The following is an 11,853-nucleotide window of genomic DNA, read 5'->3' on the forward strand; positions in this document are numbered from 1 at the left end:
ACTAAACTTAATTATTAAAAAATATAGTTATGTTCCATAAATATATAACATAGTAAGCTACGCCAAGTAAAAATTACTCAAAAGTAATGTTTTCTTTTTGTGCGGATATCCTTCAAAGGCACGGGTCTTTAATTTTTGTCCCTCAAATTGGTTGTCTTTAATTTTTGCTCTTCACCTAATATTTCAAGATTCTGCGTTCGAACCTTAGCTCAGTAAAAAAAAAAAAAAAAAAAAAATCGCAAGGGAGAGGTTTGTAGCAAAGTTAGGCCTATTCGGCAAAAGTTAGGTCTTAAGGCAAAGTTTTACCCAAAATTAGGCCTTAAGGCATAACTTTTGCCCAAAATTACGCCTATTCGGGAAAAATTTAGACCTTAAGGCAGAGGTTTGTAAAATTTCAACTAAGTAAAAAAAATAAAATTACCTGAAGGCAAAACTCTACCTTGCCAATCTAAACTGTACCTTGCGATTTTTTTTTTAAAATTTTTGACTGGGCAGGGGTTTAAACTAGAAACCAAGAAATTTTTAGCGATGGACAAAAATTAAAGACCACCAATTTGAGGGACAAAAATTAAAAACCAGTGCATTTAAGGAAAATCGTGCAAATGACCTGATAGAACCTATGGGTTCACGCTTTGCTAGTTCACAACCTGAGAATTTACTAAAACAGCCTGAGGGACTAGGACTTTAAACTATTTTCACAGATTGACAGGAAGTAAATAAGGCAAGTAATTTTACGTGGAAAACTACTTGCTCGAAGGATTAAAAACCATGACCTACCCAATAGGATTTTCAACTTCACTAAAAACGAGCAACTTCAGATTACAACCTATTGCAACTTAGGAATTAAACTCTTAATCTCTAACCCTCGCAATACACCCATTGTAAGCACCTTTACAATAACTCTATTGCAAAGCTCCAAGTCTTGACTAACTCTAGCCAACGACTTAACTGATACTTAGCTAACTCTAGCCAAGAAAAAAAAAAGTTACAAAGATTGAAATCAATCCTACTATGATGCTTCTTGACAAGCAGTGTAGGAATACAAATTAAGAACATGAAACGAGACTTAATTATCCTAAGGACTTCATATGTCTTCAGTGACAGGAACTGGTCCCTCTGTTTTTTGAGATCTTGTTCTTGTGAGCACCTTGAAAAAATGACGGCTACACTTGAGAAAAATGTTACTTTTGGATTGGCAAATGTTAGGTCAAATGATGTCAACATGTTGTATATATATGAGACCAAATAGAGAGCATGTGAGAGACATATGATCATGAATGGTGACTTTTTAAGGGCTTTTAGTTTCTAGCACATATACAGCTGTGCTGCTGCAATTCTGCTTGAACAGTGCAGCAGCTTTACGGCTGTTAAGTACCGTGCAGTACTCCAATGAAACTTGATGGAGGACCTGGTCCTTGGCCCATTTGTTAAATCATCAAAAACATGAAATGCTATAACTCATCATGACCCTTTAAAAGTTATGTTAAATAGGGCTAATATGCAGTTCAAAATAGCGCATAAGAGAACATAGTAATTATCATTTGATATAACCATAATAAATAAAGAATCATTAATTTTATTTGGTAGCTAAATAAATTGTAAGAAAACAAGAAAAATAACTTGATTACAGTTGGGGGAGTTGAATTATATATGACTTATCATTTAGCTCGTCTCAGTTCAAATAAACTTTGAGCAAAAGGATTATATGCCCATTTACTGATGTTAAGATTATACCACTAGCTCCTGTGTTTAAAAATTAACCACTGTAACTAAATTTTAAATTCTACATATGATAATATCTTGAAATTTTACCTGTAATTTGCAACTTGATATGCTGTCCTTATAATAGGTACTAGACTTTTATGGTTATAACTTAGAGTGTCATATGATGTGAAATGTATAATAATGAAAGTCCTATAAACGCTTAGTCGTCATTTCACTTATTGCATAATTGTCCTGATACTTGGTTTTTCTAACTCAACCTGCATTTTTCTAATTATCCATGAATGCGCCTCCAAAAAGCAGGTGCCTCATAATTAATATCGAAGAAAATTCAATGTCTCTAGAATCTTTATGAAAGAACCGGGAAAGGACACAACAGTGCACAATAGATCCATAAATTGATAGAAAATAAATTACGACTCTGTTTATATAGATCAATAATGCATCTTTCCATTTTAAATTAAGATTTGCTTCGCAATTCTTTTCCTTAAAAAGTGACGAATCCATGCATCCACAATAATTTAAAGTCATATAGGAGAGCCTGATCTTAAGCTTTCTGATCAAGTCACGTCCTTGTTTCTCCTTTTTAGCCAAAATTTAGTTGGAAGAACGTATTTGGGTGAGTTTTTACCAAGCAAGTGCTTTGATTAATAATAGTGATAACATTAAGGGCTCGTTTGGTATGATAGATAAGCAAAAATAGTCCTAAGATAAAAATTTAATGCCGCCTTATCTCACGTTTGGTTGGAATAAAAATTCAGAATAATTAATTCCGGAATTAGTTATCCCGAAATTATAGTATTTTTTTATCCCACATTGAAGGTGGAATAATAATTTCGGAATAACTAATCGCGGGATAACTTGTTTTCTAAAGAAACGAGCCCTAAAAGCATAGTCCATTGATTAAGTCGGCATTGATATGTCTTAGAGAAAAGACAAGTCATAGTTTTAGGGGTGTTAATTATGGAGTAGCTGGTATGCTTAAATATACATTGATTTGATCCTTTTACTGGAGTTAGTCAAATAAAAAAGCTACACTTTTCAACTTTATTAATTGTACTTTTGGTTTTCCAGGAAGCAAAATTTTTGCAAGTCTAAACGGATAGAAAAAGTAAAAATTGATAGCTGAGTGAATTATTTACTATGATCGAGAGTAGAAATGAAATTTCTTGTTTAACTAGTTATAGAATTCAAATCAATTTTTATTTTATTTTATAGGTCTCTTTTACATTAGATGGAAATCCAAATCTTAAGTTTGTAAAATTAATGGGTCAAGTTGAACGGATTAGACTATGACCCGTTGTTTAGTCCTTTGATTCAATACTTGTGAAGGGGTGTCAAATGGGAGGGTTGGATTGAAATTGGGTCAATCAAAATGGGCTGAGGTAGTAAATTGGTTGAGCTAACATTGGCCCAAAAGCTATTTGGGCTGAAATGGGCTGGGTCATGACCCGCCTAACTTGACCTAGTTTTTCTGAAAACATTTTTCGCGGAAAAATATTTTTCACAAATATCAAACACACCCCAAACTTATGAGATACATGATACAAGAAAAGTGAATACATAGAAAAAATAAGATAAATATCAAGTAATAAACTCAAATTGAAGTAAATCTTAAAAATGGGTTAGAATTGGACTAAGTTGAAGATCACTTTAGAATGGGTTATGTTGAATTGGACTAAAATTAGCCCAATATTAATTTATCTTGAGCCCAACCCATAAAATTTTGGACGGATTGAACGGGCCATCAACTTTTGGGTCATCGCTGACACCCCCTACTTGTGACGTTTACAGCGCATTACTATGCATGTGGACTGACAATAACAAAAAGAAACGCTAAACGAAATGGTATAAGTTATATACTCTGATTATGTTATAGTATTTTTTACATTATTAATATAATTTAATTTGTTATAAATGTTATTTTTATTTATTTTGGATTACCATTAAAGCATTAATATTAAATACTTTAGCAAAGATAGAGTCCTTGATCTGCTTGTCATTACATGAGACTGTTTTTACCATGTAAAAAAGAAAAGAATAACATTAGACTTTATTTTTATCTAGTAGCTATACTTTAATTAATTTACACTTCATAGCTAAAATGTGTATATCAATTACACTCCATAACTAAAACATACAAAATAGATTAAAATAAAAAAGCAACTCTTGTATTCACATTTTTCTCTCTCCTTCCTCCTTTCTCCCTCCCTTCTGCTCTCTCTTCCATGAAAAATGTTCAATGTTCTTCAAGTTCACTATGTCTTTTCCGATGAAGGTAAACACTAGTGAAATTTGAATCATCGCTTAGCAGAAAAATCTAAGAATCAGATTCACAAGACTAAAAATTGCAATGGAATTACATTGTAGGACAAAAAATTTCGAAGATGTTGTGTTGTTGTGATGGTTCGCCAGTGTTGATGACGATGGCGGTGACGGCGGACGTCGGACGTCGGATTGCATATCCACTGTTGATGACGATGACGGCGGTCAGATCTATGTATTCATCAGATCTGACCGACGGTGGCTTTTCCGGTCAGATTCCAATGCCGGATTTGAAAAATCGTGCAACGACGTAGATACAAAAATCAATGAACACACAGATTTGAGTTTTTTTTTTTTTTTTTTATTTCAAATTGGAGTGTATACATATAGTGTATACAGTGTTTTATCGCATGTATTTCGAAAGAGATCTTTTTATATACAAAATGAATACAGTAAATTTGAAGTGTATACAACTGAATACAGTGAATTTTATTTTTTGTATTCAGTATTCGTTAATTTTTTTGGGAAAATTCAACTCAGTTGTGCAAGCTGAATACAATTTTTTTTGTATTTATGTTGTTTGAATACCACTAATTTTCAAATACAATAGAGTGAATACAATGTAAAAGTAGCTATAAATGAATACAACTGAGTTGAATACAATTGACGTGAATACAGTTGAGTTGAATACATATGACTTAAATACAGTGAAAATAATTTTTGATTTTTTTTTATTCGTTGTATTCATGAATACAGTTAAGCCGTTTTATGAATACAACGAACCATTTTTTGAATACAGCGAGGAAACTGTAGCTACGCAATGTAAATATTGAAACTGTAGCTATGACAAAATTTAAACCCCAAAGTGTAGTCATTTATGTAAAATTCCCTATATTTTCAGCACACTTATGCGGGAAAATCTTTGTTATTATTTTAGCATAATAGGCAATATTTTCAAACAAAGATAGTTAGCATATAGATAACCACAAAATATTCATTTTTTTTTTTAACAGTTTCAACTTCTTCTGTAAGAGTCCGAAAAGAAAATTAGAAAATGGTATTAGGAGGTGGGGGAGAGATAATAATAAGGGATAATAAGACTTTTGGTCCCTCAGCTAGATAGATTATGACTTTGGTTCTTCTGATATGTAACGACTCACATTTTAACCTTCAAGTTTGTTAACATTTGTGTTTTGCTCCCCTTGTGGTTTGAAACTTGTCACGTAACATGTTTGAATTTGTCAACTTACTAAATATGGAAAGAGACATTCATTTTAAGACAGATCAAAAAAAGAAAGTAAGACACTTAAAATGAGACGGAGGGAGTAATATATCATATTTACTATGTTTCTTGAACTATATCACTACCAGATATGAAATAATAATATAAAATTAACATAATACATGAATAATTAAATAATATAATGATTAACAATTTTGACAAATCTGTAAAGACTCAAACACCGAGGATAAAAAGAATATATATTTCAGCTAATTAGAAATTAAATATACTTAGTTCAATATTAATCAAAAGTAGAATTTGTCAACATTTGAGAATGCAAATTTCCCAAATAACAAAGAAACATGAAAAGGTGAATTACGTAGCATATATAGAACCGCCACCAGTGGAACCAGGGCAGGCAAATTTTCAGCCACCATTGGAGGGGTATCTCTCTGCTTTATTTGAGGCATCTTCACGTGTCTTTTTATTTCTTTTATTTGGTTCCTGATGCTTAGGCTCCGGAATCAAAATGGCTCAAAAAAAAAAACATTTTGAACCAAAAGATCCCAACAAAAAAAAAAGTTACTAAAGTACCTATAGCGCAGTATTTTACTGCGCTATAGTACTAACGGAGACGGACCCGTTAAGTACTATAACGCAGTAAAATACTGCGCTATACTAAATAATGTGTCACCTATAACGCATGATTTTACTGCGTTATAGGAGTTTCCCTCTCTCCTATAACGCAGTAAAATCATGCGTTATAGTCCTCCACTATAAACCCGATCGGGTTCCACCACTGGCCCCTCCAGTGGCAAAAAAAAATTAAAAACGTCATTGGAGGCGAGCCAAGGTGGTCCCCACGCATTAAAAACGTCGTTTTCTATTAAATTTCATCCGGAAAGTTTAGATTCTCGGTATATTCAAGTCAGGGAGCAAGATTCTAAGTTCGAATTTTGAGAAAAAGCGGCGTACAACTCGATTAAAATAACTCTACAAAAAATCTTCGATTAAGGTTTTCTACTATGACTTTTGTTATTATTTTATTATATACATTATATTGCATGCATGTTTTACATTTAATCGTCCTTAATTTCCAAAAAAAAAAAAAAATTTTTTTTTTTTTTTGGTTTAATTCATTATTTGTTAAATGTTTATGAATTGTTAATTTATTAAATGTTTATGCATTGTTAATTTGTTATATGTTTATGAGTTGTTGATTTGGTTAATTATTTATGAATTGTTAACATTGTTAATTTGTTATATGTTTATGAGTTGAATTTGGTTAATTATTTATGAATTGTTAATGAATTATTATTTTGTTAATTGAGTATTTGTTAAATATTCTTTATGAATTGAAAGAAGTTGATTGGTAATGAATTATTATATTGTTAACATTTTGTTTGGATGATTGTTATGTATTGTTTTGACATTTATCGTATTATGTTGTATTATATAGGACCAAATCAGTGGTTAGATAAAATAGAACCTCTCGTCATTACATAACAATAAAATTAAAGTAGCAATCAAAGCAAACATTTTATTTATACTAACAACATAATATAATACAATAGGTAACAACCATCCAAACAAGTTGTAAACGATTATGAAATGTTAATCTATACAATTTTAAAAGCATGAATATATATGTTAAATAAAAAAAAATTATCTTAAAAAGAATAGTTAAAGTTCTTCTTTTCATAAATACATAAGCTAACGATAAAAATGTAAAGTTTATAGGAAAATATGTGGTCGACGAATATGAACTCTTAGTTTAATTTTATTGTAGTTGTGTTGGCTATTTGGTCAACTAAAAATATATTACATATTCAAAATAGAGTTCCAAACAAATATTACTGCTAAATTTCGATTAGTTAATATAATTTATCTTTCATTTCAAGAATAATGACTAATTTAGTTTGTACAGACCGGACTCTTTCATGGATCCGAATGTTCCCCCTGGGGCCGATGATCACCTGGGGCCCGCTGTTCACCCGGGGCCCGCTGATAGATCAGTATTGTCTTTGCAAGACAATCATAGGTCAGAGTTATTATGGGCCGGTACTATAGGGATATCTACTAGGCTCCGTCCCTGTAGGCTGCAGAGAGCGTGGACTCTTTTACGCGAGCACCCCCCACACCCTCGCGTGTTGGAGATATTGATTCGGGGCGGCATCTACCGTTGCGTGTCCGTTGGTCGGGTACAGCATGATTGGGTGCTCATCACAGCCATGGTTGAGCGGTGGAGGCCAGAGACACATACCTTCCATCTTCGCACTGGTGAGGCCACGATTACACGTGAGGATGTAGAGGTCCTCTTTGGATTGCGGGTTGATCGAGAGCCACTATACACTCGGTACGAGCCTCCTCCTGGTCAGACGTGGGTGACAGAGTTGACTAGGCTCACCCACTTCGTGCCTGATGTCGCGGCCCAGATATCCGGACAGAGTCGGGTTCAGCTTAGTGCACTCTGCACTTATTTGGAGGGTCTGGATCCGGTTGGCGACGACACCCCGCAGGACAATGTTGATCGTCATGCCCGTTTGTACCTGCTTATTATATTCGGGGGCATCTTGTTCCCGAATTCATCGGGTGCCTTTGTCAGTTTACGTTACTTGTTTTTTTTGGAGCATCTGGACCGCTTGGGAGACTACAGCTGGGGCGGTGCTGTTTTGGTGTATCTTTACAGATGCCTGTGCCGAGCGTCTATTGGTGCTGTCAGAGATGTGTGTGGATTTTTTGCTCTTCTCCAGGTAATATTTAAGTGTGCATTCCAGTAATGTCAACAAACCTCTTGAAAAGGCGACTAAAAAATCGTATTTTCTAATATCGCTTACAGTTATGGGCGTGGGAGAGGATGCTGCCTTTTCAGCCCGTACCTAGGCATCACCTCGAGATTGACATGCCTTATGCGAGGAGGTGGACAACGGGTTTTGACCGGGATGTCGATACGCACCACAGTATTCTTCCATTCCGGGACCAGCTTGATCACATGACAGATGATGCGGTAAAACTATTTAAATTTACATTAATAATTTAATTAAACGTCTTTTCTACATGGTGATCACTGATTTCTATTTATATGGACGTCGTACGCTGCTATATTAGATGGTTTGCCCCCCTTCTGTAGGGCAGGTCAGGGGGTTTGGAGGCCGTGGTGTCCATTGATACACCTGGACATCGTAGAGGATCACATGCCCGAGCGTGTCTTACGACAGTTTGGGCATACATAGAGTATACCCCCTGATGTTCGTCATGAGCTCCGACACTACCAGCGGGATGATCGGGCTGCCATTGATGATAATTTTTTGGCTTTCATGGATGTCCAGCTCCACCGTTGGGAGAACAGGTTGGGCACTTTAGCGGTGGTCGGCCATTTGACTCCCATTGAGCATTACATGCGCTGGTATCATCAGATTACACGCCGATTGATCGGCAACCCAGCTTTGCGTCCCCCTATCTAATTTCATTAATTGTTACGTTTTAAAAATAAACTTTTTTATTTCTGTTAAACACAAATGCAGCTGGTGGCCGTACAGCGTTTACGCATCTTGGGGTTAGAGCATATGCCTTACCCTGGGCTTGCGGGGCTTGCCGCGGAGATGGTTAGGATTTCCGAGGATGGTATCCGCCAGGCAGGTGAGATTAGGCGCATGGCGGAGCCTGTTCCGGAGGCTGAGTATCAGGCAGCACCGGGGGCTCCCAGAGGAGGAGGCCGTGCTGCCGGAGGACGCCGTGCGCGTGGAGGACGCGGCGCTGCTGCTAGAGGACCTGGTGGTGGAGGACTGGTAGATGAGGCGGATGAGGTCGATCCCATTCCAGAGGGTGTTCACGGTCTAGTCCATCCGCAGCCCTTCCAGGCCGGTGGCAGCTCACCTGGAGACTCACCTACGTTTACGCCGGCGCTCTTACTTGCTGAGATACCCGGGTCGTCATCACAACCGAGCCATAATGCATACATGGAGGAGCGTGATAACGTTGATTGGGCTGCGTTACGCGCTTCATTAGCTGATGAGCGGCCGGTGAGGAATTTAGAGGGATCCCGAATTCTTGACTTTGATGAGTTTTTGATCCCGGTTAGTATTTAAAATACTTATATGTTCATTTAAATTATTTATTTTAAATATATATATATGTTATTCATTATTTAGTAATATTTTATATTTTAGGATTCGGCGCCAGCGGGTCCATCAGAGCTACCCACTCAGCCTGCCGAGGCAGAAGTGTCTTCTCATGAGACTACCGAGGCGCATGTAAGTTTTTTACTTAAAACTAATTTTATTCAATATAAGGTCAATATTTAATATACATATTTGATCATTTAAAGTACTTATTATTATTTTTTTCATCTTTTAGGATTCGGCGCCAGCGGTTCCATCAGAGCCACCCACTCAGCCTGCCGAGCCAGCAGTGTCTTCCCATATGACTACCGAGCCACAGGTAAGCTTTTTATTAAAATTTATTTTATTCAATATAAGGTCAATATTTAATATACATATTTGATCATTTAAAGTACTTATTATTTCATTTTTTTCATATTTTAGGATTCGGCGCCAGTGGGTCCACAGGAGCTGCCCATTCGGGAGCATTCTCATCAGCCTGCCGAGGCAGAGGTGTCTTCTCATGAGACTACCGAGGCGCATGTAAGTTTTTTACTTAAAACTAATTTTATTCAATATAAGGTAAATGTTTATTTAATTTTTATAACCTTTACTTGGACTTCAAACAGCATCTCGTCCAGGAGACTACCTCATATTCACCATCACACCCATTTCAGGAGGCTACAGACCCATCTCAGGAGCCTTCTCAGGCGCCCGTTGACACACAGGTTTGATTAAATAAATAACGTTAATGTATTCAACATAAATAAGAAATGATACTAATATTTATATATTTTTCAAGTTCATCCTTCGGCGCCTGCGGTGGCGACTCCCAACGAGGAAGAGGTCGAGTTTCCAGACCCAGCTCAACCTGAGGTTCTGAGCGTGCCAGCGAGACAAGATCCCAAGAAGAAGCACGTTCTAGTTAAGGGCGCAAGGGCTAGGGGAAGAGGAGATGATCACGACTTGGAGCGCCCGGTTATTAAGAGGAAAAAGGGCGACGGAGACGATGGCGAGGGCGGTGGGGATGGTATGAGCCTTAGGCCTAGGGATAGTCTCCGGCATACTACATGTGGGACCCATCCTCGATAGTGTATATACATTAGTGTTGTACAAGTTATCGTAAATATTATATATTTTTTGCTTATTTATAAATATTATCATTAGTCTTTATTATTGATAATAAAAAAAACGTAACACATTCGAAATAAAGTTAAGCATTGATTTAAAAATAAGACGAGACCCTAAAAGATAAATAACTTAAAGCTAATGACTACAAGTCTTCAAACAAAAAAGGACTTCGAGCACTTTTCAACTATTAAAACGACAATTCAAAGTATCACGTATTCTTGATGTATTGAACCTATTTTATTAATTGTACAAATATAACTAGAGTTCTATATAAAATATTGAAGTTTCAGAGTCTTAAAGCATGATTAATATACGGCTAAACTACGTAAAAAAGATAAATTATTACGTAATACGGGGTGAATGGAAAATGGGAACTCCTATAACGCATTATTTTACTGCGTTACAGGAGTTTCTCTCCCTCCTATAACGCGGTAAAATCATGCGTTATAGGTCGGAACGTATTGCGTATAGCGCATTATTTTACTGCGTTATAGGACTTAACGGGTCCGTCTCCGTTAGTGCTATAGCGCAGTAAAATACTGCGCTATTGATACTTTAGTAACTTTTTTTTTTTGTTAGAGTATTTTGGTTCAAAATGTTTTTTTTGGAGCCATTTTGGTTCCCGACTCTCATGCTTATAACTCTTCAAACTTTTTATACAACTCCTTTTTCGTTGTACAACTTCGTATAAAGGCGAACTTGCATGAATCTCTACTATATCGAATGGAAGTGGTCCATATATTTCCTTTTCTCTTTTAAAATTGAATTTTTTTCTTACGAAAACATCCAACAATATATAGATGAGATCCACAAAGATTTGTTGAAAGGTATTACTTCAAAGGTACTAACTTTTTAGTAGGTGGATTCGGTTTATGCTTATTCCGATAAGATTTACAAATGAAGAATATATTAACGGAAATTATTTTTTGCAAAATATGGATAACCACTGATGCTCCGGTTACATTAATTAGACATGCTGAAAATTTGATCCAAAAATTAGAAGTTCTTCTTGCCACAGTTTTTATTCAATCACCTTAACCATAAGGCATTGGTTTCAATGGTATCGAAGTGATTTGCATATCGAAGAAAGTATGCCAATGGTAAAATTTACCGGCTTCGGTGTTTATATACTAATCCAACGAATATGTAAGAAATGTCTTTATATACACTCTTATTATTAAATCAAATTTAATCAATGCATTTTCTCACCTTAATTTATTACTAATCGTAATAAATTGGTGTAATAGTATAAAAAACGTTTTTACCTTCAGCCAAGAATAAAGCAATCATATGAAAACAGAAATGAATTATGTATAGATAGAGATCTTTGTAACAAACTAATGACAATCTTTTTATAGTATTTGATGATCACTTGAGGTACCAGTGTTGTAGATACATAAATTGAAGGGTGGT

Source organism: Lycium barbarum, chromosome 2, assembly GCF_019175385.1.
Source record: "Lycium barbarum isolate Lr01 chromosome 2, ASM1917538v2, whole genome shotgun sequence".
Lineage (NCBI taxonomy): Eukaryota > Viridiplantae > Streptophyta > Magnoliopsida > Solanales > Solanaceae > Lycium > Lycium barbarum.